This window comes from Triticum urartu, chromosome 3 (assembly GCF_003073215.2).
Source record: "Triticum urartu cultivar G1812 chromosome 3, Tu2.1, whole genome shotgun sequence".
In the NCBI taxonomy this organism is placed as follows: Eukaryota; Viridiplantae; Streptophyta; class Magnoliopsida; order Poales; family Poaceae; genus Triticum; species Triticum urartu.
Window position 1 is genome coordinate 61,885,725 of NC_053024.1, and position 6,741 is coordinate 61,892,465.

Here is a 6,741-nt window from a genome sequence, read left to right on the forward strand (position 1 = left end):
ACATAAGCCTTGCAAGCATTAACTAATATGTTAGTTGTGAGATGATGTATTACGGAACGAGTAAAGAGACTTGCCGGTAACGAGATTGAACTAGGTATTGGATACCGACGATCGAATCTCGGGCAAGTAACATACCGATGACAAAGGGAACAACGTATGTTGTTATGCGGTCTGACCGATAAAGATCTTCGTAGAATATGTAGGAGCCAATATGGGCATCCAGGTCCCGCTATTGGTTATTGACCGAGACATGTCTCGGTCATGTCTACATTGTTCTCGAACCATAGGGTCCGCACGCTTAACGTTACGATGACAGTTATTATGAGTTTATGCATTTTGATGTACCGAAGGTTGTTCGGAGTCCCGGATGTGATCACGGACATGACGAGGAGTCTCGAAATGGTCGAGACATAAAGATTGATATATTGGAAGCCTATGTTTGGACATCGGAAGTGTTCCGGGTGAAATCGGGATTTTACCGGAGTACCGGGAGGTTACCGGAACCCCCCGGGAATCATATGGGCCTTAGTGGGCCTTAGTGGAAAGGTGAAAGGGCTGCCCATAGAGGGCTGCGCGCCTCCCCCCTCCCTAAGTCCTATTAGGACTAGGAGAGGTGGCCGGCCACCCCTCTCCCTCTTTCCCCCTTGGGAATCCTATTTGGAATAGGAATTGGGGGAGAGTCCTACTCCCGGTAGGAGTAGGACTCCTCCTGCGCCCTCCTCCTGGCCGCGCACCTCCCCCTTGGCTCCTTTATATACGGAGGCAGGGGGCACCTCTAGACACACAAGTTGATCATTGAGATCGTTCCTTAGCCGTGTGCGGTGCCCCCTGCCACCATATTCCACCTCGATCATATCGTTGTAGTGCTTAGGCGAAGCCCTGCGTCGGTAATACATCAAGATCGTCACCACGCCGTCGTGCTGACGGAACTCCTCCCCGAAGCTTTGCTGTATCGGAGCCCGGGGATCGTCATCGAGCTGTGCGTGTGCTAAGAACTCGGAGGTGCCGGAGTAACGGTGCTTGGACCGGTCGGATCGGGAAGAAGACGTACGACTACTTCCTCTACGTTGTGTCAACGCTTCCGTTGCGATCTACAAGGGTATGTGGATCAGACTCTCCCCCTCGTTGCTATGCATCACCATGATCTTGCGTGTGCGTAGGAATTTTTTTTGAAATTACTACGTTCCCCAACAGTGGGGCGTGACGGACCGCTAAATCTAGACAAATCTCGAGGAAAATGGAGCTTTGAGCTTAACTACTGTGGCTCGGGCATTTCATCGAACACCTCATGTGCATAGGAGGTGAGCTAGAGCACCACAAACCCCTCCCCTCGCCGGCCTGAGAAAAACAGAGCACTGGAGTGCTCTGCTCGCGGGCGAGGGTATATATAGGCACCTCATTGGTCCCGGTTTGTGGCATGAACCGGGACTAAAGGGTGGCCTTTGGTCCCGGTTCAGGCCACCAACCGGGACCAATGGTGGTGGGCCAGGAGCCAGGCCCATTGGTCCCGGTTCGTCCCACCAACCGGGACCAAAAGGTCCAGACGAACCGGGACCAATGGCCCACGTGGCCCGGCCGGCCCCCTAGGCTCACGAACCGGGTCCAATGCCCCCATTGGTCCCGGTTCTAGACTGAACCGGGACTAATGGGATGACTCGGCCTGGACCGTTGCCCCCTTTTCTACTAGTGATGGTGTGGGAGGCTTTGTTGACTTTGTGTCATGTCCTGAATAGAATTCCAAACAAGAATAAAGAAAAAAAAACCTTATGAGGAGTGGGTTGGGAGAAAACCATCACTTTCGTAGTTGCACACTTGGGGATGTTTGGCTAAGGTCAATGTTCCAATTCCGAAGAAACACAAACTGGGACCAAAGACAGTAGATTGTATCTTTCTAGGCTATGCTCAGCGTAGCGTTGGTTATAGATTTTTAGTGGTTAAATCCGAGGTACCTGATATGCATGTTGATACTATTATGGAGTCTCGTGATGCAACATTTTTTGAGAATATGTTTCCTATGAAAGATATGCATAGCACTGCTAGAATATCTTCTGAGATAATTCCTGAACCTAGTACATCAAGTGATTATTCTAAAGAACCACATGAACAACCACATGACATAGTCCTTGAGAAGAATGACAATGAAGCTCCTAAACGGAGTAAGAGGCGGAGGATTGAAAAATCCTTTGGTGGTGATTTCATTGTATACCTTGTGGACAATACTCCTACGACCATTGCAGAGGCATTTGCATCTCCTGATGCAGATGACTGGAAAGAAGCTGTCCAAAATGAGATGGACTCGATTCTTTCAAATGGAACGCGGGAATTATCTGAGAGACCATATGGTTGTAAGCCAATTGGCTGTAAGTGGGTATTTAAGAAGAAACTAAGGCCTGATGGTACCGTTGAGAAGTACAAGGCACGGCTTGTAGGCAAGGGCTACACCCAGCGAGATGGCAAAGATTACTTTGACACCTATTCACCTGTTGCTAGAATGACCACCATTCGTGTACTACTTTCCTTGGCTGCCTCCTATGGTCTTATCATTCATCAAATGGACGTGAAGACAACTTTCCTTAATGGAGAGTTGGAAGAGGAAATCTATATGGATCAGCCTGATGGTTTCGTGGTAAAAGGTGAAGAGACAAAGGTGTGCAAATTGTTAAAATCTTTGTATGGGCTGAAACAGGCACCTAAGCAATGGCATGAGAAGTTCGACAAAACTCTGACTTCTTCAGGCTTTGTCATAAATGAAGCTGATAGGTGGGCAATAGTGTTATTTTGTGCTTGTATGTTGACGACATACTAATTTTCGGTACAAGCATGATTGTGATAAATGAGGTCAAGTCTTTTCTATCAAACTGTTTCGATATGAAAGATCTGAGAGAAGTTGATGTGATTCTGAATATTAAGCTTATTAAGGATGAGAGTGGGATTACGCTAACGCAATCACACTATGGTGAGAAGGTCTTGAGCCATTCCGACTTTAATGATAGCAAGACTTCTCCAACACCTTACGATCCCAGTGTGACTCTATGAAAGAACAAGAAAACAGCGAGAGATCAACTGAGATACTCTCAAATTGTTGGTTCGCTCATGTACCTTGTGAGTGCAACGAGGCCTGATATCTCTTTTGCTGTGAGCAAGTTGAGCAGGTTCATGTCAAACCCGGGTAATGATCATTGGCATGTACTTGAAAGGGTCATGCACTATCTGAATGGTACGACGAGCTATGGGATTCACTATTCAGGGCACCCTGCTGTGCTTGAAGGATATAGTGACTCGAACTGGATATCAGACGTTGATGAACTCTACGCCACAAGTGGATATGAATTTCTTCTTGGAGGTGGCGCAGTGTCATGGAGGTCTTGTAAACAGACCATATTGACGAGGTCAACCATGGAAGCAGAACTTACTGCTTTAGATACAGTCACTGTTGAAGCAGAATGGCTGCGTGAGCTCTTGATGGACTTGCTGGTGGTTGAGAAACCTGTACCGGCCATTCTCATGAACAGTGACAATCAAACAGTGATTGCCAAAGTGAATAGTTCTAAGTATAATGTGAAGTCATCAAGACACGTTAAAAGATGATTGAAGTCTATCAGGAAATTGAGAAACTCCGAAGTAATTACTGTTACGTATATTCAAATAGACAAAAACCTGGCAGATCCCTTTACGAAGGGACTATCACGTAATGTGATAGAAAATGCATCGAGGGAGATGGGTATGAGACCCGTGAGTGTCACACCATAGTGGTAACCCAATCTATGTGATCGGAGATCCAATGAATTAGGACCTGGGAAGAACAAGCTAGTGGTTTGACTGAGGAGAGTATCTAGTAAGCCCTCTCTAAGTGGAGATGCATAACTCTCAAAGAGTTGTAAGGCAGGTTGGCAACATGCCTTAATGTGTTTATGATGGCTATTGATAGCAAAGATGCTGTCCTACAGAGCATTCTTGAAAGAGCACACCTATATGAGTCCGACTATAAACGTCGCAGTCTATGAGATTTGGGTGATCTCTAGTAAACTCATGAAGAGACCAGGGAGTACGACATATATGCTCCACCCGCGGGGTAGACTACTGGCAGCCAGGTACTGGTTATGACTTTGAGTGAAGTCTGTTGGCACAAAACTTGCAATTCAAGGCATAGTCCATTGTTCAAGCTGCTAATAGATGTAGCTTAAGGCTCTATGCGGAAGTTCAACTTAACAGTCTCTACTGAAACACTGGTATATAAACAAGTAGCGAGGATTGGCAAATCTTCAAATGGGCATTTGAGATCTGGTGGGGGATTGTTAGAATATTGGGCCCATTTATGGGGCAGCCCAATAAGCAATTTCTGAAATCTCAAAGGCCATGTGTGTGAGAAAGTGGTGGGAGTGGGAAGTTTAGCCCCACCCCGAAAGTTGAAGGAGTTGCACACCACCTTATAAGGTGGAGTGTTGTAGCACTTGTAAGTGAGTGAGAATAAGAGAGTCTCTCGCGCATTCCTCCTCTCGGGTCGCTCCCGCAATCGACTCGGATGTGCGACGTGGGCTTCCCACGTTGCACCCGTTAGGGTTTTCCAAACCGCTATATAAAGACACGTTGCGGGCGCCGCAACACACAGAAAACCAATCTAGGTTTTGCCACGTCTCGTTCCTTGCGCCGCCACTGTAGTCCACCCCATCCCGAGCGCCGGCGTGCACCGGCGAACGGGAGAGCAGGTCTCCGGAACCACTCGCCTTTGTGACCTTGTACGGGAGAGGGCGAATAAGGTTTTTGGGAAGCGCCATGCGCGCAACTGCTCGTTGTCTTCATCACGGCTCGCCTACCGTTCAAGTCGGGCGATCTTGCTCGACGTCGTCTACAATGTCGCCTTCTGCGCCCGGTCTTCACCAACGTCGTCATCAACAACATCGCTGCACCAACGGCTACCTCATCTACAAACGATCGATATAATTGCAGTGTCCCATCTCGTTGGTTAAACATGTTTGCCAGTATCATTGCGATGTTGTGCTGCTATTGTTCATGTTGTTTAGTGCTTCTAGTATGCTTGAGATTCACATGTTAGTAGCGGTTTTCATCATGTTTAATATTTTGGAATTAATCATGGAAATTATGCCTAATTACTTAACAGGAATTGGGTCTTGTAGGCGGAGGCCGCAGTGTAGAACCAAGGAACGCTGCATGTCCGCAGCTTCATACGGCACAAAAACCATGTCCTTAGAGTGACTCCGCATGAAGGTGCAGTATGATATCTGACCTATGCCCCATGCTGCATCGCGTGTGAATGATCTATCGAACATAAATCTGCATGAACTGAGGTGAAAAAGAAATGAGTCAAAACTGCATAAGTTTGGTGTCAGTGTGATACGATCAAATGAACCCTACGTTCAGGTCATGTGAATGAGGCGTGGTTGTTCTCTCCAGGAGTCCGGGTTATATAAGACGTGGCAAACTGCCCAGTTTTCCAGCTCTGGTCAGCCGAGCCATCTTCTGAGACAAGTGAGATGTGCCTGTACATCATAATATTGTCTGTAGGTTGAGATACTGGAGTAAACCAAGCGGCTGTAGGAACAGTTCTATTTCAGTTATTTACAAACAAATTTGTACATTCCATGGGTACATGGACTATTTCTTAGGCTGCGTTTTTGTATATGACCCATTCACTTCCGTCCATTTGCTTCTTCCAAGTTACTGCTTCATCTTCTTTGCCCTTATAGAACAACCGTCCATTTGCTTCTTCCAAGTTACTGCTTCATCTTCTTTGCCCTTATAAAACAACTCTTTGGATGCTTTGCTGACATAGCACAAAAAGGAGAAGCAATTTCGTTACATATTCTAAATATTGAGTAAGAATAATTCCGCTGTTAATTAATTAATTAATTACTTTTTCTTATGCTTTCCATCAGTCGTGGAATTCTCTTTGTATTCGCTGGCTTTATCTGTTTGGGAAGGTGACTGAAAAAATAGTAAGCACACAAGGTCAGATAGTATGAAGAGAACATAAAACAAGCCAAAACCAGAGTATGGTGGTGTGTGCTTGTCAGAAACCCATCTTGCATTCCTGCGGTTACATTCTGTAACATAGGTTAAGCAAACATCAGATAGAAATATTAGGGCCAGATAACCCATGGCTAACTTATCTACAACCACAGATCTCATTATACTGGACATAACAAAAAGTTGATGCTGAAGAAATGCATACTGGCATTCTGAAGAAAGAATCCATGGTTACTCCTACGGTTATAGTAGAAGATAAGTAATTACCTTTCGGCTCAGAAGGTGATGCCCCCTTTTCACCTCCCACATTAGCAGGAACACCGACAACGGGCAGTGGTGGTGGTGCGCCGGTAACTTGCTTTTCTACTTTAACTACTGACCGTGGCAATGAATCTACACTTGGGAAGTCTTCATCTGAGGATGTATGCTGATCTACAAACTTTGAGTTAGCAACAGAAATTTGAGAAAAATGAGAAAAAGGATAAGCATGCTTCAAAAAACGGAAGAGATAAATAGGTCTATAGGCTTAAAATGACCTGGATGAGTCAAAACCAATGAATCTGGATGGATATTTTCAGTATTGTACTCCCTCTGTTCCCTAATGTAGCGCATATATATTTTAAAAAAAGTCAAACCTCACAAATTTTGACTAAGTTTGTGGATAAAAACATTTGCATCTCGAATTACAAACATATTTTATATATTTGGTATTGTAGATATAAATAGTTTTCTCTATAACCTTGATCAAACTTTGTA